This window comes from Armigeres subalbatus, chromosome 1 (assembly GCF_024139115.2).
Source record: "Armigeres subalbatus isolate Guangzhou_Male chromosome 1, GZ_Asu_2, whole genome shotgun sequence".
NCBI lineage: Eukaryota > Metazoa > Arthropoda > Insecta > Diptera > Culicidae > Armigeres > Armigeres subalbatus.
Genome location: NC_085139.1, coordinates 149,625,497 through 149,650,150, shown reverse-complemented (window position 1 = coordinate 149,650,150; position 24,654 = coordinate 149,625,497). Strand labels below are relative to the sequence as shown.

The following is a 24,654-nucleotide window of genomic DNA, read 5'->3' as shown; positions in this document are numbered from 1 at the left end:
AGTCACTGGCGTAGTATGCTATGATTTAAATACATCAATGGTCGTCACGGCATACAAAAAACAAGGCAAGCTCATCACGTATGTAAACATTCAGTTTGAATGTAAACATGTGACGTCACTGCTATCTTCGCACAAGCTGGATCGAGACGATGCTCTACGGTCGCAGCATGCTTACTTTTGTACTCCAACATGTGGCGATAAAATATGCGTCACATTGGAAGTGTCATTTTTCTAACGAGCCTACCTTGTTTTCTGTATACCGTGCATGGTCGTCTACTTCAATCACGCTTTCAACGCCTGTTCAGAAGCCTCCTTTCAAGAGGCTCGAAAAACACGTTTCAAGAGGCTCGGAAGCTTTCCTTCAAGAGGCTGGGAAGGTTCGTTTCAAAAGGCGCGGAACCCTATTGTCAAGAGGCTCGGAAGCCTCCAATAATCATAAAAGTCCTGTAGAAAGGACGGGTTTATAAAAATTTCTTCCATTTGTATGGAGTCATTCATCAGCTCCATTTTTAATATATCTTATGGGTTACGCTTATTTTCATTATCAGCAAGAAAACATTGGGGGTACCTCAATTAACGCAAAAGTTCGAAGGGGTACCTCATAAGAAAAAGGTTGAGAACCGCTGATGTAAGATGTTTCCCCTATTAAGGATTTTAGTATTTGGATATTATAATTGTAATTTTAGATATTACATTGGTCATTGTACCGATATAAAAAATATTGATTCCACCTTCCATCTACTCTTCTGGAAAAACCTGCTTCTTCAAATTTAGATCCAGTGCCACCTTTTGGTAGTTATATAGCAACCCTTTTTGTAAAGGAGAGATAAAATAAAACGGAATAAATTTTCCGACAGGAAAGGTCAACTGCTGCTGCTTTGGCAGAAAACCACCTAGCCACAATTGAGAACAGTAATTACTAGCCCAATCGATCTTGAACAATAAATTTCAATTTTTCCAAACACATGCGACGCGATTCTATCGCTTGGCGACTACGATTCTGTCACCGTTGGTAAGCGTAAAATGAACATTGCCTGCAGCGTCCCAACGATGGAACTGCGGTGACTAGTTGTCGCCGTTGCGGCGATGAAATCACTTAGGTCTGAGGGAGCCTTAAATTGCTAAACGCATTTCATCAAGCATATAAATGTTAATTTTCAATATCATCGTCGAGGTTATGAAAAATGGCGGAGTCCACAACTTCCCCAGATGCCAGATCATACATAAGTAACATACTAATCCACTCTGGGTTTTCCAGGGGATTGTGCACATAAGAATAAATTCCAGGAATACAAATTCCTCGTTTCGATTCGCATTTCGTTTTTCTGGATGACATGTGGATCAATCATTAGCACCGTGTAGTAGGGGAGACTGGGGAGACTTGATCCCCTTTTCTGATTTCCGATGTTTCACAGCCAAAAATAAATAAACTTACGCGATTTCCACACAGACTCTATAAGAAATATTGTATTTAACTTTACTGATGTTTGACAGTCCTTAAATTATTGTTGTTATTGATACACAACCGATTTTCTGGAGTGCTATCAAAAATCGACTTTTAAAATATTCGGGGGAAATTGATCCCTCTCCAAGAAATTGCTTTGATAAAATTAGAAAGATTTTTAAAATATTTTTTTTTTTGTTATTGAATTCGACAGCACATGATATCTACGCAAATAATAATTTTTCATGCCAACCCTTCATCAAATCTGTCAAATTTACAAATAATTAGAGGCTTGAGAACAGATTTATATTTTTTTGAATTTTTTTCGTCAAATTTTTGTATGGTTGACTAATGGGGGATCAAGTGTCCCCATATTGAGGCAATAACTTCAAATCCAAATATCCTAAAACTTTGATGGAATGTTGACATTTTCATCAGTACAAATCATTAGGCATATTTTTGGCTTTGTGCTGTGAAAAAACGAAAGCATTTGGTCATTGTTATGAAAAGTTGTTAAAATTTTGCGGGCCAATAAAAAAATCTTTAGGAAGGTCAAAACATACAAACCGCCCTGCAGAATAAATAAGGTTGTAAATCTAAAAAATAAATCATCACATGAAGGTCATTTGTCTAGAGGATCTACAATAAAAAATAAGCAAGAACAAAACTACTTTAGCTCTCGATAAAACAGGGGGTGATCAAGTCACCCCACCCTCCCCTACTGATTTACTTTTAGCCAGCCTTTAGTTGCTCTCTTGCCAGTTGGCAATGCACTAAGGTGTGTTTTAGCCGATCAATATTCCACAAAGATTCTTTTAGATCTTAAACCTGACATAATATCACCTGGGCACCCGTTATTATTTGAAATCTAGAGCATTAGAACAGAAAGATCAGGCCAAAGTAAAGAACACGTATATTAATTTCGTGTCTTTATCTGCTATTATTTACTAACATCAATTTCCCTGCCCCTTGAATGAACTCACTGTAAAATAATCCTAAAGAGATGTATACTTTCTCTGATAAAAAGTCTCCTCACTTTCGTGATTACAAAACAGCTTAAAAACAAGCAAATTTCTTTGATCGTATCAGACGAAAAGTGAAAATAATCGCTTAGCAGTACATTATCTGGGACAGATATGAGAGCTCCGGTGTATATGATGCTCCGGTAGGCATGGAATCAATGCCGCTGTTCCTTCTACTAAATATGTTCGTACAGAGGTGCGTTTGAAAGTACTTGCATGCCCAAAAGTTGTTTGATGAGCACACATCGGAAACTTCAGTTGTGCTTTTTGATTGTTACGTACGAAAACCAGCTGCTGCGTGTGTTTATTTGTTTTCTTCCTTTATACCGCATGTTATGATTCGGAGTATCGTAACACTGTTTGTTTCACTGTTTTGTTTAGTTTCTTAACTTTACATTGTTGAGTCAAGCATCCCCTAACTCATTGCAATATGTAGTTGTTTCCAGAACATTTGAAATCATGTGGTCGAGTTCGAAATGTTGTGTCAATTCGGCAATTACTAAACCTGGTTTATTAGTTCAAAACAAAACAAAATTAAAATACCTTCTGATGGTATCTTTCCTGGTCTGACTACGAAACAATTGCATGAGCAGATCTGACCTTCCCACGATTTCAGGAGGAGCCTAAATGAAACAAATAATATTAATTAACACTGCCTATTTTGTTGCCACTAAACGTCAGTGGGAAAATTCAATGCTCACAATGGCGTAATATTACTTTGTCTTGTTCCATCAACATGACCATCGTGAGAGTTCCGCGCTTGCAAAAGATTTTTTCCCTTTCATCTGCTTAAGAAGAGCTATGCAAATATGCTGGCATAAATATGCTCTAGCAGACAACCCGGCGCAGCGTTGCGTCACTCCGTGATAAAGAACTTGAGTTCAATATTCTCCGACGGTGAATGGCGTGGTAAACTAATCTGTTATTCATACGAGCCAGCTTGTATGCATAAGAAATTGCATATCGTTTATTTTGATAAACTCACTTAAGTTCAGATGATCACATGATTTCTTCATATCCCTAGGTTCTACACCATTAGTAAGAAAGGGCAGTTTTTGTGGCCCCTTTCAATGTTTTTGGCCTCTGTGACGAGAGCAGTTTTTCTTCGCAATGCGAGTAATATAATGCTTTTATTTGATAGCTGTTATTTTTACAGTTATGAAGAACGATAAACTGAAAAATAGTCCAAACTCTTCAGGAACTGCAGCCATGAAGAACAAGGAACTGCATTTCTCTGAATTAATCGATCGTTCTTGCTCACTTCCGAACCATTGAACGTTGGTTATTTTTTCGCCAAAGAATGAAGTTTCACGGTGGGAACCTTTAGGGCTCACCTACTTTAGCTACGGTAAAACATGCTAGTAGAGTTCCAGGTAATTAACAACACATAAAAGCGTAAATTATGCAGGTTGAGGCTCAAGGGCCAATGCTCTGGCACAAAAAAACATCAAAAGTGTTTTGCAGACAGTTGCAACAACGTGAGTTCGACTACTACGCGTAACAATTTAACTATGTAATACATCGACACTTCTCTAATGTAGGTGAAGTTGTGACCAAAATTTTAGAAAAGTTCTTTACCGACCTCATCCATCCTATCATGATGTCGATGAGCATTTTCGATCGTGGGGGACATGCGTACAAAAAACTTACTCATTTTTAGTGCTTATGTTAACCAATTTGTTGTAGCGAAATCTGCATTCAACAGTTACTCTTTGTTGCATCCTATTGAAAATTACCATGTCGGTTGAAGCGTTCAAATGTTATGTACATGATATTAAATATAAAACATGTATAGGAAAAATCACAATTTTGGAACTTTTCCGATTAACCCACAGCACGTTGCGTTTGACGGGGATTCTTGCATCTTGCATCCATCTGTCAGCGTTTTTTACCTTTTCTAACACATGAGGGGGGCATCATGAAGAAGAACGCATGAGAAAGTCAATAACATAGCTAGGAGTTTTTTTCTTCCAGTGAATTTTAAATACACTCAGCAAGATTTACAACCAAATCAAGTGGTGGAATTAAATGGAAAAGTACAAACTCGTCTTATGACAAGTGAACCAAAATGGGTTCTGATCATATTTTACACACCTCAAATAGGTTTCTGATATAATAATGTAGTGCGTTTTCAAGTCTTGAAACAAGAATATTATGGTAATATTCTAATAATGCCGATACAAATATTTAAAAACTATTTTGTCTACATCCCCTAGGATTTTTTCGCCAAAAAATAATATTTTGAGGGAGCAACAAAATAAAATTCGAATAATTTTAAGGTTTTTCAATCCACTCTTTAACAAATCCGAGGAGTTTTTTGATTTTTATCATTCTAATATTTATTTTTTATTATCCCCCCCCTTGACCTTTCGGAGACCAGTAGGACAAAATGTTAATTAAATATTTGTAACGGCCTAATGGAGTACTCTTCAAGTGCTCAAAAAAACTCATGAAGCATATTTAAACATCTGCAGGCCTTTTGTTGCTAACGTATAATAAAATATAAATCATGATCTTTTTAATTTTCAATCCGTAGTTTGTCAACCCGTAGGTATGCAGCTCATTTAATGTTGGGAGAACTTCCGCCCTCCACATCCAATCAAAGACATGATGAAATGATAACAAATCACTATCTTGCCTATATAAACTCCTAAGAAATACTTCCACAGCCACTTGCTATGGAGACACCTTTCCTGCTGGATTAATGTTCAATTTTAAATATGGTGACCAAAGTCTCTCAGTGGATTATATATCACCACCATGCTGTGGAACTGTGGGAACAAGGTTAAGTGGTCTATTCTACTATTCATGACACAGTTGTCTGCGCTTAACCGCAACTGTGGTTAACTGTCTAGTTGGGCAAGGCGACTGCAACAACAATTTGATACTGCACAGTTGCATCATTGACTGGTGCATTACTTATTTAGAAGAAGACATTTACTGCAAGATCAGTACAATATGGTCATTGGAGTGTAAGTTTTCCGTTTTGTTAACAAATTATTATTCTTGAACAGTGGCGCCGATACTGGGTGAGACAAGTAGGACATATCCTAGCTCTACTCATGTGAGTATTTGGGTAAGTAATTCGATGCATTTTCCAAACCATGATCATGGTAAGTACTACTAAAACTATTTAAAAGTTCCAAGTTTTAAATTTAAAAAAAATGATTCAAATTATATTATCTATAATGTAGTTCTATATGAAGTCATTAGATGACAAAAAATTGTATATAAGAAAAATGATATATCAAAGTGTAGGTTTAACTGAAAATCGTAAATCTTTCTGGTATTTTGAAGTGGCATTTCAACGTTAAAACGCGGCTTCAAAGCAAAGACCATGCCTAGGACTAGGTCTAGCAAATTGGCGGATTGGAAATTTGCTCGACTTCCGTAGGCATAAAAGTAGAACGGTACATCGAAAGCTAGCGACGTATGTGTCACAACCACAGCAGCATAATCCTTATATCAACTAGCTTCAACAGGTGCATGATCAGCAAGCAAGATGAGGACAATTTCAACAACAATATTGTCCGCCAGACTGGTTGTACATAAGAAGCTTCCTATATTTATCGGCAACCCCGAAGAATGGCCACTATTTATAAGCAGTTTTCGGGATTCGACGGCAATATGCGCTTATTCTGAAGCTGAATATTTAGTGAGAACGCTAAAGTGCTTTAGGAGCGAAGCGCTCAAAGCTATGAGGAGTACACACTTCCCTCCTAAGCCGTGCGGTAAGACGCGCGGCTACAAAGCAAGACCATGCTGAGGGTGGCAGGGTTCGATTCCTGGTGCCGGTCTAGGCAATTTTCGGATTGGAAATTGTCTCGACTTCCCTGGGTATAAAAGTATCATCGTGTTAGCCTCATGATATACGAATGGAAAAATGCTAACCTGGCTTAGAAACCTTGCAGTTAATAACTATGGATGTTCTTAATGAACACTAAGCTGTGAGGCGGCTCTTTCCCAGCCAATAAGAAGGAGAAGAACACTTTAAACGTTATTCGGGATTCCAGAGCGATTAGTTCAGTCGTTGTTCAACAAGGTACAACACACAACAGTGTACCAACTCCGAAACCGAAAAAATAAAGACTTTGGTCAACTTTGGTCTAGTTGTCCAGAACCTCGTTGGCCATCTGCAGGCTGCCAACCAACGCGCACCTAACGAGTCTGCCTCTGCTGCAGGAGCTAGTGAATAAGCTACCACCGTACATTATGTTGGCTTAGGCCCTATTAAAGAAAAATATTGGATCCGTAAGCCTAGGTATGTTTTGTGCTCACTTCAGTGAGTTGATGGAACTCGCGTAGGTGGTAATGAGAGGCGAATCTATGACAAAAGGTCGAAAGACAAAAGGTCGAAAGGACAAAAGGTCGAAAGACAAAAGGTCGAAAAGACAAAAGGTCGAGAGGACAAAAGGTCGAAAAGACAAAACGTCGAAAGGGACAGAAGGTCGAAAGGACAAAAGGTCGAAAGGGACAAAAGGTCGAAAAGGACAAAAGGTCGAAAAGGACAAAAGGTCGAAAAGAACAAAATGTCTAAAGGGACAAAAGGTCGATAAAGAACAAGTTGGGTGTATTCTTTAGAAATAAGTTAAATGCATTTATTTTCAAGCAGAAATAACACACTCATCTCATCAATCAAAGATGAAGAATGAGCAATTTTCAAAGAAGGAGTAATTACTATAGACCAATATTATGAATATCTAGATAGTTCTGTTAGAGATAAAAAGATTGCTAATTTAAGAAATGAATAAAACTTGTATTTTTAAAAATACACCGGTGTGTGAAGGCTCCCCCAGGCCTAAGCAATTTTATTGCCGGGACAGCGATAGATTGATGCCACGATTCTATCGTTGGGTGGATGCTCGCAATGCACCATTTACGCTTCCATACCAACGGCGACAGAATCGCAGTCGCCAGGCAATAGAATCGCGTCAAGATTGTCTCGTCGCGTGTGTTTGGGAGAACCTTAATACATGCCGGTATATTTAATGTGCGGCGTGCGCCATTGTGAGAGAACGAAGATACATTTTGAAAACTCAAACATCCATCTGTACTCATTGAATGAGTTTTATTTAATTATTAAAAATTGTTAAAAAATAAAAAGGCAAAGGCAACTCTGGTGCGGGATTGAATCTCCCCGTTTCAGTTTCTTGTCTATTTCGACCTTTTGTGCCTTTTGATCTTATTGATCTTTTATTTCTTTCGGCCTTTTGTCCCATTCGACGTTTTGTCCCTTTCGACCTTTTGTCCCATTCGACGTTTTGTCCTTTCGACATTTTGTCCCTTTCGACCTTTTGTCCTTTTCGACCATTTGTCCCTTCGACCTTTTGTCTTTCGACGTTTTGTCTTTCGACCTTTTGTCCTTTCGACCTTTTGTCTTTCGACCTTTTGTCCCTAACCCATGAGAGGCAAAGGAAAAAAAAGGATTTCTGTGAACACTCATATTGCCGAAGAGCCGCGGAAGTGTATTCAACTAGGAAAGCAGGTAGACAGCCTAGAAAGCCCTCGCTATATTTGCCAGAATGAGAATCATCGAATTAAGGATTGCAACAAGTTCAAATCCTGGAGCCTTGGGAGTGTCTGAAAGCAGTAGAAACACATCAATTGTGCGCGATCTGCCTAGTGCCGATTTTACCAAGAAACATCATTCATCTAAACATCCGTGGCAATCAACTAACGCTAAGCCACACGCAAAAAAAAGCGTTCATGAATTTGTGAACTAACAAGTTCACGGTGTATTTTTTCGTGAACAACAGCCACGGATTCGGGAGCACAGTCACGTTTTCTGGAACGTTCTGGAAAACGTGACTGATGTTCCCGAATCCATGAATTAAATCACGGTGTATTTTTGCTGGTTCACGTCGGGAACGCTTTTTTGCGTGCAACAACTTCGGAGACTTCCGGAGGACGGGTAAAATCGATTGACGTTATCAACCTTCAGCAACGCGTCCATAATGCAACTATATTCCGTATCATACCAATGATGTTGTATGTTTTTTGACCCTTCCTTCGGAAGTGTCTATAATTTCACTTTGTATGCGTTACGCAGGTGTGTTACGTATTAATCTATCAAGAAATCTGGTGAATTATTAAATAAAATGTATGGTATTTGAAACAAATTCACTTTTATATTGAAAATATAATTATAACAAATGATATGATATGGAATTATGCCTATTTTTCTGATTTGTTTCAAAAAAACAAATGATTTTAATTGAGTAACATATAAAAGCATGTACAAAAAAATCTTCTCAGAAAAGCAAAAACGTAAAAATTGAAAGGGATTTCAAAAATTTCTTCAGTGGAAGCTAGATAGCAAATCTGAGCATGTTTTGAGACACTAAAAGATCACTTGTATGCATGCATGTGTGCGTATGTGTGCAAATTCTGAAATTTACTACCATAAAAATCTAGCTCATTTTTAAGGTATTGAACATGTTTAGTTCAATCCAGTTAGACATCCATAAGGCGAAATATATGTTATTATTGAACGCTATTGAGTTTCGTTCAGATCAATGACTGATTTAGTTAGTTCTGGATTAATTAATATGAAGGTCTCTGGAAATTACGAGTACATTATATGCAACCAGCGTTACGATAGTTACTAACCATGTCACAATTGTTATTCAATCCGACGAGCGCCTTATAGATAGGCAGCATGAAGTACAGTACGTTATCATTCGTTGAGTTGTCACTCAACCCATGACATCCGCCTTTGGGTAGGCAATTATTTTGTTACTTTCACGGTAAATCGCCGTGGGAAGCTGAGTAGTTTTTTCTCGTTTTAAATGCTGGAGTCTGGAAAAAAATTCCTTATAACTAAGGAAGGGTCAAAATCTCACTGTAGGTGGTGTGGGGAATAAAGTGAGTCTGAAAAATGCATTTGCATTTGTTGGTCACATTGATGGATAAAGTGGAACGCATTTCTTATTTCATGATAAAAATAATGAAATAAACTAAAATATTTAAAATGACATTAATAGAAACGAATTTGAAATTCAATCGTAGTTGGCATTTGAAATGCCAGTATACTAAGAAGCTAATGAGAAGAAATTTGAAATTCAATCTCAGTAGGCTGACAGGAATTCTAGAGGATTCGAACGGCGAAAATAAACGATCATTCAGTGTTATGTTTTTGAGGCGTGAACATGCGAATTATCCTTCGGTGTTCCGCGCTTGTTTTCGTTGGTAAAAGGCAAATCGGAAGACGGATTTGCTTGGCTACGACAATGACGTAGTCGTTGCTCCCTACAAGGTAAGAAAGGTCAGCAGTAGAAAAAAAGCTGAATGAGGCAAAAAAATATGGTAAGCCTCCGACGTGAAAATATGGCAAAAAAAATGATAAGCTATGATTGGTGAAGGGTAAAAAATGAAGGTAAACCCCAGACGAGATATGGCAAAAAATAGTGGTAAGCCTCAGTCTGAAAAAATGGCAAAAAATAATGGTAAGCCATGCTATATAAAAGGCAAAATAAAATAATGGTAAGCCTAAGTTGGAAAAGAGAACGGCAAAAAAAAAGATAAGCCATGATATGCTAAGGGCATATAGAAAGAGAGAGAGAGAACGCGAGACAAAAATATGGCAAAAAAAAAATTAAGAAAAGTCATAAAAAAAATTACACACATATGAAAAAAATAAGGAGTGTCAATAGACGAGAGAGATTTTTGACAGAATAGTGATAAAAGAAAAAAATAGATTGTGTTTCAATGAGCAAAATAAGCAATATTGAGAAATATAATTTAAAAAAAATCATTTTAAAATCAGTTATCAGTTATGTTTGGAACTCATCCGCTATTCAGCGCGTTAGATTGCCAGTTACATTGGCAGTTCGGTTGAATATCTTGACATCTGTGAGATTTGGAAAGTTGTCTTCTACAGAGTCGTTGAGAAAACCAAAATCAATGGGATGAATATTTATTAAGTCTTAAATTTATCTGATTGACGGAGCTGTTGTTCAACATAGTAGGTTGAGTTGAATATCTCTTTGTCGGTGAGATTTGGAAAGTTTTCGTAATCTAAAAAGTTGTGGAAAAAAAAGCTGAATTGAAGATGGTTTTGTTTGCAATTCATCTAGGGGAACTGTTCCGTTTTCCATCTCACTGTACATATATTCATCTCATCTCGAAACAAAGAAATACGGCATCAATTTCGTCGCTTCTTTTTGCTAACATGCGTGCTCACTGATGAAAAAAATCACAAAAATAATAAACAAATCAAATACCTTTCATTGCTTTGTTTTTCGTGAGACCAATATCGGAGCTATGAGATGAAGTCCAGGAGCAGTAACCCTACTTGGTGGCATCAAATTGCATAAGTTTGCCAATTCGGTTAAGTATCTCAAAATCTTGGATTTGGATCGGATTTGGATTGGATATAGATTGGATTTCGATTGGATTTCGATTGGATTTCGATTGGATTTGGATTGGATTTGTATTGGATTTGGATTGGATTTGGATTGGATTTGGATTGGATTTGGATTGGATTTGGATTGGATTTGGATTGGATTTGGATTGGATTTGGATTGGATTTGGATTGGATTTGGATTGGATTAGATTTGGATTAGATTTGGATTTTATTTGGATTGGATTTGGATTGGATTTGGATTGGATTTGGATTGGATTTGGATTGAATTTGGATTGAATTTGGATTGGATTTGGATTGGATTTGGATTGGATTTGGATTGGATTTGGATTGGATTTGGATTGGATTTGGATTGGATTTGGATTGGATTTGGATGGGTTTGGGTTTGGATTGGTTTGGATTGGTTTAGATTGGTTTGGTTTAATTTGGATTGGTTTGGTTGGTTTGGATTGGTTTGGATTGGTTTGGATTGGATATGGATTGGTTTGGATTGGTTTGGATTGGTTTGGATTGGTTTGGATTGGTTTGGATTGGTTTGGATTGGTTTGTGTTGGTTTGGTTTGTTTTGGATTGGTTTGTATTGGTTTGTGTTGGTTTGGATTGGTTTGGATTGGATTGGTTTGGATTGGTTTGGATTGGTTTGGATTGGTTTGGATTGGTTTGGTTTGGATTGGTTTGGTTTGGATTGGTTTGGATTAGTTTGGATTAGATTTGGATTAGATTTGGATTGGTTTGGTTTGGATTGGTTTGGATTGGTTTGGATTGGTTTTGGATTGGTTTGAATTGGTTTGTATTGGTTTGGTTTGGATTGAATTTGGATTGGTTTGGATTGGTTTGGATTGGTTTGAATTGGTTTGGATTGGTTTGGATTGGTTTGGATTGGTTTGGATTGAATTTGGATTGGTTTGGATTGGTTTGGATTGGTTTGGATTGGTTTGGATTGGTTTGGATTGGTTTGGATTGGATGTGGATTGGTTTGGATTGGTTTGGATTGGTTTGGATTGGTTTGGATTGGTTTGGATTGGTTTGGATTGGTTTGGATTGGTTTGGATTGGTTTGGATTGGTTTAGATTGGTTTGGATTGGTTTGGATTGGTTTGGATTGGTTTGGATTGGGTTTGGTTGGTTTGGTTGGTTTGGTTTGGATTGGATTTGGATTGGATTTGGATTGGATTTGGGTTGGATTTGATTTGGATTGGATTTGGATTGGATTTGGATTGGTTTTGGATTGGATTTGGATTGGATTGGATTTACATGGGATTTTGATTGTATAGAATGTGGATTGGATTTGGGTTAGATTGGTAAATAAATAGTTTAAACAGAATTATCTGAGCAGTTTAAGGACAGCGTCAATGCTTTAGAGCCACAGATAATACATTCACAGCTGTTATTGATATATAAGCAACTGCGCCGGTATGAAATAAAGAATACAATTAAATTCATGTTTTCGTATCAACAGCTCAAAAAAAAAAAAAAAATTTCCCAAACGAAAAAAAGAAAGAGTAGAGACGGTGAATATTGTGGGGAATAAAGTGAGTCTGAAAAATGCATTTGCATTTGTTGGTTACATTGATGGATAAAGTGGAACGCATTTCTTATTTCATGATAAAAATAATGAAATAAACTAAAATATTTAAAATGACATTAATAGAAACGAATTTGAAATTCAATCGTAGTTGGCATTTGAAATGCCAGTATACTAAGAAGCTAATGAGAAGAAATTTGAAATTCAATCTCAGTAGGCTGACAGGAATTCTAGAGGATTCGAACGGCGAAAATAAACGATCATTCAGTGTTAAGTTTTTGAGGCGTGAACATGCGAATTATCCTTCGGTGTTCCGCGCGCTTTCGTTGGTAAAAGGCAAATCGGAAGACGGATTTGCTTGGCTACGACAGGTGGATTAATCTGGGTTTTTCTTTTTTATTTAGGTGATTTTTTATTATGTTGTATGGCAAGGGTGTAAAAAAAACATTTTTCACATTCATTGACGAAGGTTCTTCGTCTGCCTGACAGATAAGGACTTAGCGGTTCAGCTTAAGATGAAGTTAACGGATACTTGCCTATCAACGCGTCAACTGAGCAGGAGCTTGCCCTATCAGAGTCCTTGTTATCCTTCGGTCTGCATCAGATCAATGATCTTCTGAACGCGAGCGGCAAACTTCTTGATTTGGTGTTCGTAAGCGATCCATGCATAATAGATCTCTTCGAGTCGCCATCTGCTCTTTTAAAAATTGACCCTCATCACAAGCCATTAGTTTTAACCGTTGACGTCCGTTCTCGCGATGAAAGATCAGTGTCAATATCAACCGTTGACTACGACTTCAACGGGTGTGATTATCAAATCGTCAATGCACGGATTGCTGCCCTGGACTGGAATCATGATTATGAATTATGAATTATGCCTCAATCGACGACTCTGTTACCGCGTTCTATCGCACCATCGAATAGATCATCAAAGAAAACGTGCCGGTCAAAATTTGCCGACCATCTAAGAAGTACAATCAACCCTGGTGGACGCCACAGCTCCGGAATCTTCGCAATCGTCTGCGGAAATGCAGGAAGAAGTTCTTTCGAAACAGGATTAAAGTGAACGCGGATAATCTGCGGTTAGCTGAAGAAGAATATACTCGTACGCAGCATTGCCGGTTTCGTGAGTACAGCTTCCTTCAAGCAAATTTGAGAAATGATCCTTCATCGTTCTGGGCCTACATTAAAAAACGGAAGGGGTCGAATAATATCCCTGTTGACGTCACTTATCGTACGCTTTCCTCCCGATCACCTGACGCAACAGCAAATTTGTTTGCTGCTTCCGCTCAGTACATGATGGCAATCCTCATCCATTGGATCAAAGCTACATCGAAAGTCTTCCGTCGTATTCCGTCCGGATTCCTCAAGTCACTTTTAGTAATGCAGATATTTTTGAAGCTCTCAGCTCGCTTGACACATCAAAAGGACCGGGCCCCGATCACTTACCACCCACCTTCATCAAACAATGTGCTTCATCGCTGGCAATTATCGATCATTTAGTAATTTGCGTTCGATCTTTTCGTAGTTTGTCAATAATTCACTCCAGAAGCTGAATTTTAAAATGTGTTGTATGGTGGACTCATAGTGCGGAGGTTTTTCTACAACTCTACCTAATGGTTTGTTGTTCGAACGCAAATCACCAAATGATCGATAACATCCTTGCTGGCAATACCAATTGCTTCAATTTCCAATCGATCTATAAGCGATAGTGTTTTCCCGGAAGCTTGGAAGCTTGCTTCGATCGTTCCCGTACAAATCCGGTAACATACATAGCGTAGAGAACTACCGTCCGATATCAATCTTGAACTGTTTAGCCAAAGTTTTTTAAAGGTTTTTGCACGCAGTGTTATACCCAGCAGTACAGTCTATCATCTCCGAGTATCAACATGGGTTCATGAAAAAGCGCTCGACGACATCCAACCTAATGGCATTCACTCATACAGTGCTAGACGAATTGGAGAACCGTAGCCAGGTCGACGCTATTTAGTTTGACTTTTCAAAGGCGTTTGACAAGGTGTCACATGCACTAGCGATAGAAAAACTTGACCGACTTGGCTTACCTACTTGAATCATTCGTTGGTTAAAATATGTGTACCAACCTGAGCTCCGGAAAACAGCTTTATGCGGACGATTTGAAAATATACCGTGCCATAAAATCGCTCGTAGACTGTTGTGCTTTACATACTGATATTGTAAATGTTGCAAACTGGTGCAAGATCAATGGTATGCAGATGAACCCGACTAAATGCAAAGCCATAACATTCACTCGATGCCGATCTTCTTCTAGGGTGGGTGTACCAATTGTCGCCATACATAAGAGCAACTATTTTTAAAAAAATAAGTAAAAGGCATGTGGGTGGACTTTATATATCAAGCGAAAGGTTTTACTTCCTGCTCCTTAGAACAGCTGTGAAAACCAATATAAAATTTGTTATAATCATCAAAATTGATTAATCCATAATAGGAACGCATGCACCAGTCATGGCACTATTCTTAATTTTGGTTCCTTATTTGGCAAATCCCATTGTTTTCTTATAGGACTAGCCAAATAGGGACCACTAGTGCGACAACTGGTGCAAAGGACGTCAAAAATTAAGCAAAATCAATTTTTACAATTATGCTTTGCTTGTTTTGGAGGAGATCAAAGGTTTTATCGTATCATATAAATATGCTTTATCGATATGAACTTGGGTTGCGGTGATTTGATTGGCCATTTGGCATATAAAGCACTAGTGCGACAACTGGTGCTATAGCCACAACTGGTACATCTAGCCTATATCCTATGACTATTGTCTGATTCACACAGCGCTTCGATCAAAGACCTTGGAGTCGTTCTCGACAGCAAGCTTCGTTTTACGGAACATTTATCAGTTACCATCGCTAAGGCCAATGCTATGCTTGGATTCTTACGGCGGGATACAGCACAGTTCGATGATGTCCATGCTCTCAAATCATTATATTGTGCATTAATTCGGAGCAACTATAGTATGGAGTGCAAATCTGTGCTCCGTATCATTCCGTTCACATTGAACGCATCGAGAGAATACAGAAACGCTTCATCAACTACGCCTTGCACCGCTTACCATGGAACGATCCATCAAACCTGCCTCCATACCGAAATCGTTGTGCTTTGATTGACTTGCAACCATTGGCAGACCGTCGAGTGATGCTTCAGAGGATGTTTATTTTCGACGTCATAACGTGCAACATCGACTGCCGTTACATCCTGGAGAATGTTTGATTTCATGCACCATCTCGTCAACTCAGGAATCGTCAACTGTTATGGACCCGTGGCCACCGCACACATTACGGTCAAAATAATCCATTAGACTTAAGCTGCAAACTATTCAACGGAGTGTGTTGTTTTTTTTTCGACTTTAATGTTAGCAAAATAGTTTTTAAAAAAAGGATTAAGTCAAACAATCAGTCTGTGCAATTTATAAGTTGAAGATGATGTACAATAAATAAATAAATTAATTAATCTAGAAGGGGAACTGTAATCGCTGTGCTTGACCTGGACAGTGAATGTTTCTCGACATGAAGCTAATTCTCGGCTGGTCAATATGATGATTGACGTGTGTAAGCACTGTAAGCCACTTTGATCTTTCTACGATTCTACAATTCCAGGAACTGTCTAATTGGTACCCTTATTTGTCCGATCTACCGGCAAAAAGTTACCATGGAGCCGTTCCACGTATTTTGATTAGACTGAAGGACTTAAAAACGGACCCATAGCATACACATACACTCCGTTACATTTGCCAAATCGAGCCAGTGAGTAAACTTTGATGCTTCCGGAACTCTACCCGAGCAAAACAAAAACAGTTACCCTGGTTCGCTCGTATTTTCTTCAACAATGAGAAACCAGAACCAGTGGCTCCGTTAAATTCATTGAAGGAGTGGTGACCCCGGTCCTCGGTCCTCAAACTAATACCTTTAGGACCGATATCATAATAATAACAAATCTTTCAGATTGGGCACTGCTGTCCTTCTGACATCAGCTAGAGTGAGAAAGTGCCCCTCGAGCGTTCACCAGGAAATGCGGCTCAAAAAGTGTCTGGGCCCTAAAGTTGGAGCCCCAATAGCGCGATGTAGGAACGCGACCCAGTTAAGAAAGCTTACTGAAGCTTTCAAATACCACGAAAAATGAAGAAAGAAGAAGAAGATAAGGTTATTTTTGGCAACGATATAAGGACTTTTATTGGAAACACGGTACCCGGAACGAAAGAGCCTTCTGGCTCGTGAACAGCAGAAGGTTGAAACGTGATCATTATCCAAGAGGTGCGATGGCCTAGATCCGGAGAACATGAATTTAGTGCTGCAACACTGCATTCAAATATAACATCTATTACAGCGGCGATGAAAAGGCAGAGCATTGAGTTGCTTTAGTGATGGCCAAGAAAATGCAGCGACTCATGAGGTGGCACGGCAAATGCTGGGTAAAGCGTACCATTAGTACTTCGCGTACCTGAAGGAATAGAAAAGACCCCATCTCGCAGTCCTCAGCCTCTTACCCAGCAACTCCTATCCCTACCTTCTCGTGGTGCTGGCCGGGATACGAGCAACCTTAGGGAAGATCGGGTAACCAACCCCGGTGGGAACTATGGTCGTATGCTGACTGGGAAGGGGGGAGGGGGGGTTGCTTCTCTCTGGAGTTACAATTCTTACTGAGCGTCTGTACTCCATGTTAGGAGTGGCTCACAACAGCGTCTGTTCTCAAAGTTATGGGCGGCTGATCATCGTCCGAGTGCCAGCGAGGGACTCTAAGTGAAACTGTGCACCATGGTCCACTGGAAATAAGGAGGAATGGTCCTCCGGAAATTTAGGGGTTTGGTGTCAGACCCTGCAAGCCAGCCTTTAAAAAAACTCACGCAACGAACAATCAACAAGAGAGTACGGACAGGAACCATCGGCGAAGACCATTGCGACGAAAAAGGACTAGCGATTGGAAACTCGGTTCGTGGAACTGCAAATCTCTCAACTTCATCGGGAGCACACGCAGACTCGGCGATGTGCTCAAAGACCGTGGATTCGGCATCGTAGCGCTTCAGGAGGTTTGTTGGAAAAGATCAATAGTGCGAACGTTTAGAGGTAATCATAATCATCTACCAGAGCTGCGGCAACACGCACGAGCAGGGAACAGCTTTCATAGCGATGGGCGATATGCAAAGGTGCGTGATCGGGTAGTGACCGATCAACGAGAGAATGTGTAGGTTAGGCATCAAAAGCCGGTTCTTCAACTTCAGAAAAATCAACGTCCATAGCCCACACTCCGGAAGCACTGATGATGATAAGGACGCATTCTACGCGCAGCTGGAACGTGAGTACGACAGCTACCCAAGCCACGACGTCAAAATCATCATAGGAGATTTTAACGCTCAGGATGGCCAAGAGGAGGAGTTTAGACTGACTATTGGAAAGTTTAGCGCTCACTGGCTGACAAACGAAAATTGCCTTCGACTAATTGATTTCGCCGCCTCCAAGAATATGGCCATTCTCAGCACCTACTTCCAACACAGCCTTCCGTATCGGTATACCTGGAGATCACCACTGCATAAAGAATCACAAATCGACCACGTCGTGATGGTTAAACTGCGCCCAAAACTATCCGTCATCTACAATGTTCGGTACTGACGACCGCCGCGGTACGACCTAGAGCGAGTAAAGCAACCTGATGTCACCACTGTATACGCGCAGCATCTTGAGGCAGCGTTGCCGGAAGAGGGTGAGCTCGATGGGGCCCCTCTTGAGGACTACTGGAATACAGTTAAAGCAGCCATTAACGACACAGCAGACAGATTCTGGAGGAGAAGGACACAGCGCGGGCGGTCGCGCTGCAGCAAGGTACCCGGCAGAACGTGGAACGTTATAGACGGAAAAGGAGACAGCAGACTCGCCTTTTTCAGGAGAAGAAACGCCGCCTGGAAGAAGCGAAGTACGAGGAGATGGAACAGCTGTGCGGTTCTCAAGAAACACGCAAGTTCTATCAGAAGCTCAACGCATCCCGCAAAGGTTTCGTGCCGCGAGCCAAAATGCGCAGGGATAAGGATGCGGTGGAAGCAGCACTACGAAGAACATTCGAATGGCGCTGAGAGAACAGGCAGTGAAAGTCAAGGCAGTGGAGGAGATGACTACGTCAGTTCAGCGGACGATGAAAGCCAATCAGCCTCCACCTTGAGGGAAGTTAAGGATGCCATCCAGCAGCTAAAGACCAATAAAGCAGCTGGTAAGGAGCTGAGCTCATCTTGATAGGCCCGGAAAAGCTGGCCACTTGCCTGCACAAACTGATAGTCAGAATCTGGGAAACTGAACAGCTACCGGAGGAGTGGAAGGAAGGGGTTGTATGCCCCATCTATATATAGATCCCCATCTATATATTCTTATAAGAAAGGCGACAAGCTGGAGTGGTAGAACTTTGGAGCGATCACCATCCTAAATGCCGCCTACAAAGTGATATCCCATATCATCTTCCGACGTCTGTCACAATTAGTGAATGAGTTCGTGGGAAGTTCTCAAGCCGGCTTCGTTGACGGCCGCCCGTCAACGGACCAGATCTTTACTGTACGGCAAATCATTCAAAAATGCCGTGAATACCAGGTCTCAACTCATCATCTGTTCATTGATTTCAAGAGGGCATACGACAGTGTAGACCGCGTAGAGCTATAGAAAATTATGTACGAGAACAGTGGATGGTGTGCAAAACTGTGTGAAGATTTCGGCTGAACACTCCAGTTCATTCGAATTGATCCGGGGACTAAGACAAGGTGATGGACTTTCGTGCCTGTTGTTCAACATTCCGCTAGAAGGTGTCATGCGGAGAGACGGGTGGTAAAGCCGGAGTACGATTTTCAACAGATCCAGTCAATTTATTTGTTACGCGGATGACATGGACATTGTCGGCCGAACATTTGCAGGTGGCAACAGGTGGAAGAACTATACACCCGTCTGGAACGTGAAGCAACAAAAGTTGGTCTGGTTCTGAATGCATCGAAGACAAAGTACAAGCAAGGATGATCCTTGAGTACAAGAATCAAAAAGATTCACCATCGCACCAAATGTGTCATGTACAAGACGCTAATAAGACCGGTTGTCCTCTACGGACATGAAATATGAATAATGCTCGAGGACTTGCAAGCACTCGGAGTATTCGAGATACGGGTACTTGGGGCCATCTTTGGCGGTGTGCAAGAAGACGGTGTGTGGCGGTGAATAATGAACCACGAGCTCGTTTAGCTCTACGTCGAACCCAGTATCCAGAAGGTAGCTTAAGCCGGAAGTGTACGATGGACAGAGCATATTGCAAGAATGCCGGACGGCAACCCTGCAAAGATGGAGTTCGCGTGGAGACGGCGTGGAGCACAGCGAGCGAGGTGGGCAGACCAGGTACAAAACGACTTGGCGAGCGCGATGGAGAGATGCGGCCTCGAACCGTGTATTTTGACCTCAAATTGTTTATTTCAGTGTTATCTGTTTAGATGTAAACTAAACAAATGAAAAAGACATATATTTGATCTAAATGAAGAAATTGAATTTGAAGTAGACAAAACTGGTGCGTTCGATAAAATAATTGAACAGCGTTGCAGAAGGCTGTCAAACTAAGGCACTACAAGGAATAAACAATTACAGCTCTTGGCTGTTTTACCTATGACATGGACAAAAAGTATGATTTTGATATTTCATGGAAACAAAAGACACATAATGCACCTATAGGTGGATCAATTCAGTTTTTTTGATGCAATGAAATAACGATGAACTAACGTTGATGCTTCGGTCCAAAACTAATCGGTGAAATAGTCGATTTAGAGCTGTGTACCAAATCGCAACAGCCAGCTCGGAGAAGGTTCGTCGGTTCTCTATTCCATGTGGCTTTGCCCATTAAATGTTTGATTTAATCGTGAAGTCAATATGAGTCATAAATTTCGAGTTTTTTTTTCTATGCGGCCCTCGAGATACGCCCAAAGAATAATCTGACACGGTCATGTACTTCAGGCCACAGCAGCCTATACCTTCTGATCAATCTAAACCTTCAATCCAGGGCGCACGGAATTTTAAATTTCAATGACTCTACTGCAAGCTTTTCAAACACGGTAAGTAATCGAATTGAGGCCTTCCTTAGCTGTACGGTAAAATGCGCCGCTACAAAGCAAGACCATGCTGAAGATGGCTTGGTTCGCCTCATCAGGTCTTAGAAATTTTAGGGTTTGAAAAATTTTCGACTTCCCTGGGCATAATTGTGTTAACCTCATAATATACAAATGCAAAAAATGGTAACTTGACTGAGAATCCTCGCAGTTGCAAACTGTGGAAGTGCTTAATGAACACCAAGCTACGAGCCGTTAATATCCCAGTGGGGGATGTAATGCTAATAAGAAGAAGAAGTAAGCAAATGCACGAAAAAAGTGAGAATATGTGAAAAACGGAAGGTTTCAAATGAAATGCTCCTTTTCCAAAAATATTTCGGAAACATTACCACACAAGTTGAAATCTATTAAAGTATGTCGTTGATTTCTGTTAGCAAAAAGGGGCTTCAGAATGCAATACTCACAGCGTAAATGACACACAATTATGTTCAAATTCCTGTCTTCTTTCCATGTTAAAACAATTAAAGTATTTGCATTGCAGACTAATCACAGCATGGGCATCTGAAACGATTAGGCATTTCTCTTGTTTTAATTACCTTCAACTGCATGTCAACTAAAAACAGCGTAGCACAACAGTAATCCGATAGTCACAATTTCCAAGGTATCTAGACACAAACACAAGTAGTTTGAAATTCGCGCATGTTGTTGCTCAATTTGGTGAGTCACTCGCGAGCGCAGAATCTGCTATCATAACAGCATACGGTCGTATACATAAAACAAAAAAGCTCAACTTCCCCATAAACGGCAGCAAGCCGTCAAACATTTCAAATTAAAATCACTTCCCATTTCAAAGGGTTTTTTTTCACACTCATAGAAACAACAATACGGATGCCGGTCTTGTGCACACATAATATGCATGTAACCTTAGGTGACGGTTTTTCTCACTGAACCATGGCGAGGGCGAAGGTAACTTTTACTCCAAATTAAACTGTGCCTGTGCTGTTGCACTCCCTCGGAGAGAATTCTTTCAGCCAGCGCTTTAGCACTGCCGGCTGTTGTTGTTTCAGTTCGCCGGGCTCTGCACTCAAGTAAGCGTGAAGTTTTTGCGCGCGCGCACCAACCGAAAGCACGTTTAACCACGTCCGGAGAATGTACTCGACTAAAAGCATGGCGCGAACTATCTGTGCCTTGGGGCCCCCGTGCATATTCCATTTAGAAATGGTTGTATAGGGGTTACCGTTGAAGTGTCCATGACGGCTTGGAGCTTCTATGCACAAGAAACGGTAGTATAGGAATGATCAAAAAATGATAGGGCAGCTGGTGTTGAACGACTAATCCTCGACAGCATTTAACACCACAGCGCACCACAAAATTATCCTGAATCTGCACTAGTGCGCTTTTTTTACATTGTGTGGGAGATATGTATGTATGAACACTAAATTAGTTTGGAGTTCCCCTTGGTGGCAGTAGTAAGAATGCAATAATATTTTAGTCAGTAACACAAGATTACAGCATTCTACAACATTGTTGAAAAGAAGTCTAGAAAAGGAGATTGTTTCTTCTTATTACCATCCATCACCTACTGGGCCATTGCTACCTCGCAGCTTAATGTTCATTCAGCAGTCATTAACTGCCAAGTTTGTACGTTACTATTTTTGCTTTCGTATATCATGAGGCTAACACGATGATACTCTTATGTCCTGGATGGACCGGGAATCGAAACCAGCATGGTCTTGTTTTGCAGCCGCGAATCTTTCCGCGAGACTAGTGAAGGCCCTAACTGTACTTTGCACTATTCAAATCTGGTTGGAATTGATCCTGGGTGTTGGGAGTTACACTAAATTGTTCGTTTTCTAAAAACCAACCTTTTCACCCCTAACTATCCCCTTTCCACCAATGACCCACCTAGCTATGTGCACCCAATTTGGTTGAAATCGGTCCTGGGGTTTTTGAGTTACACAGAATTGCTCGTATTGTATAGACAATCCTTTTCCCCTTACCATATCTATGCACATAAAAATGAATTTCTGTCTGTCTGAACCTTATAGACTCGGAAACTACTGAACCGATTGGATTGAAAAAGAAGTTTTCGCGGCCGGGGAAAGTTCTTAAAATGGTTCGAGACCCCTTTCCCTTTTGGAAAGGGGGCTCCCATACAAATGAAAGACCAATATACAAAATTTCTCTTCTCAAAATGAGGTTTATACCCATGCCCCAGCGTAGAATAACGAACTTGATATCCCTTTCGATACCAAAAGTGATATTGATAACGCTCTAGTATCTTTGACAAATTTAATTGGTATTAATAGAGGCATTGCAATTCCTAAATGTGAAATTAAATTCAACTCCATTATTATTGACGACGATCTTCAGCTACTGATCCGTCTTAAAAATGTGAGGCGAAGGCAATACCAAAGAACTCGCAATCCCGCGTTGAAAGTTATTTGGCGACATTTGCAAAATGAAATTAAAAAACCAGATTAATCCACCTAGCAGTGATGATGCCTTTCTCGTGCATTATAAAATATATTGAAAGAATCACATTAAAAAGGTCAAAAAAGCTCTTTAGGAGAATAGATCACATTTTTTCGATCATTTTGCATGTTTTTGCATTAGTTAAAATGTATTGCCACAATTTTCGGAAAAAAATTTTTTTCTCGGTTTTGATTTTTTTTCCAAGGGGGGACCCTTGAGAAAAAACAATAATTTTTCAATAATTCCGAAATGCAATGTCCGATCGAGCCAATTTTCAATAGCAAACAATGGGACCGCATTCCCCGTCGAATGCAACTTGTTGCGAGTAAATCGGATAATGCTAAGTTCCAAAAAGTGTGTCTACAAAATTTGTACACATACACACATACACACACACACACACAGACATACATACACACATACAGACATCACCTCAATTCGTCGAGCTGAGTCGATCGGTATATAAAAATCGGCCCTCCGGGCCTCCTATCAAAATTTTATTTTTGAAGCAATATTATAGCCTTTACGTACACTTAGTGTACGAGAAAGGCAAAACGTTTCGCCATTCTGAGAAATACCAACTTTGAGAATAATGTCTCGAAGTTAGATCCTAGTTCGAAACCCTTTTCAAAATTAACGAAAATTCTTAAACCTCAAAGCCAATTCCAGCGCTTAAAGAGGGAAATAATATTTTATTAACAAATGGCGAAAAGGCTCAAAAACTTGCTCAGCAGTTCGAGAGTGCCCATCATTTTAGTCTAGGTCTCACTAGTCCAATTGAGGATCAGGTTACACGGAGCTTCGAAGACATTCTCAACCAAGATAATGTTTTTGACCCTTCGTTGGGAACTAATTTGGATGAAGTGAGATCTATTACTAAAAAATTTAAAAATATGAAAGCCCCGGGTGATGATGGTATTTTCTACATACTTATCAAAAAAACTTCCTGAGAGCTTTTTATCCTTTTTGGTTAATTTATTCAACATATGTTTTCAATTGGCATACTTCCCAGATAAATGGAAAACCGCCAAAGTTGTTCAAATTTTAAAGCCGGACAAAAATCCAGCTGAGGCTTCTAGTTTGTTTGAAACTGTTTGAAAAGATTATTTTAAATAGAATGATGGTTCATATTAATGACAATTCTATTTTTGCTGATAAGCAATTTGGTTTTCGCCATGGGCATTCAACCACTCATCAGTTATTAAGAGTTACGAACTTAATTCGGTTCAACAAATCTGAAGGATATTCGACTGGAGTTGCTCTTCTTTATATAGAGAAAGCATTTGACAGTGTTTGACATGAAGGTTTGATTGTAAAATTAATGAATTTTACTTTTCCTCTGTACATTATTGAACTGATCCAAAATTATTTATCAGATCGCTCACTGCAAGTAAACTATCAGAATTCTAAATCTGATAGATTACCTGTAAGACTGGTGTCCCCCAAGGCAGCATACTGGGGCCCATATTGTATAACATTTTACTTCTGACTTACCTGATTTACCACCAGGGTGTCAAAATCTTTGTTTGCAGATGACACGGGCCTTTCAGCCAAAGGGCGAAGCCTTCGTGTCATTTGTAGTAGATTGCAAAAAAGTTTGGATATTTTCTCCACTTACTTGCAAAAATGTAAAATGTCCCCGAATGCTTCCAAAACTCAGCTTATAATTTTTCCACATGAGCAGAGAACTTCTTATTTGAAACATTCTAGCAGATATATAGTCACTTTGAATGGGGTTCCAAT

The 24,654-nt window shown here is 39.8% G+C and overlaps 1 protein-coding gene across 3 annotated transcripts in view; it reads right to left on the bottom strand.

The window, feature by feature from the left end:
- LOC134205247 (cadherin-23) overlaps positions 1 to 21,585 on the bottom strand; it is a 127,696-nt gene extending 106,111 nt beyond the window's left edge. For 2 of the 3 annotated variants that reach the window (XM_062680330.1, XM_062680332.1), the window contains exon 1: positions 21,033 to 21,585. The gene's annotated coding sequence lies outside the window, so the exon portion shown is untranslated. Of the gene's footprint in view, positions 1 to 20,900 lie in introns of all 3 variants that reach the window. The other variant, XM_062680331.1, reaches the window with a different exon arrangement.
- Between the last annotated feature and the right edge of the window lie 3,069 nt (positions 21,586 to 24,654).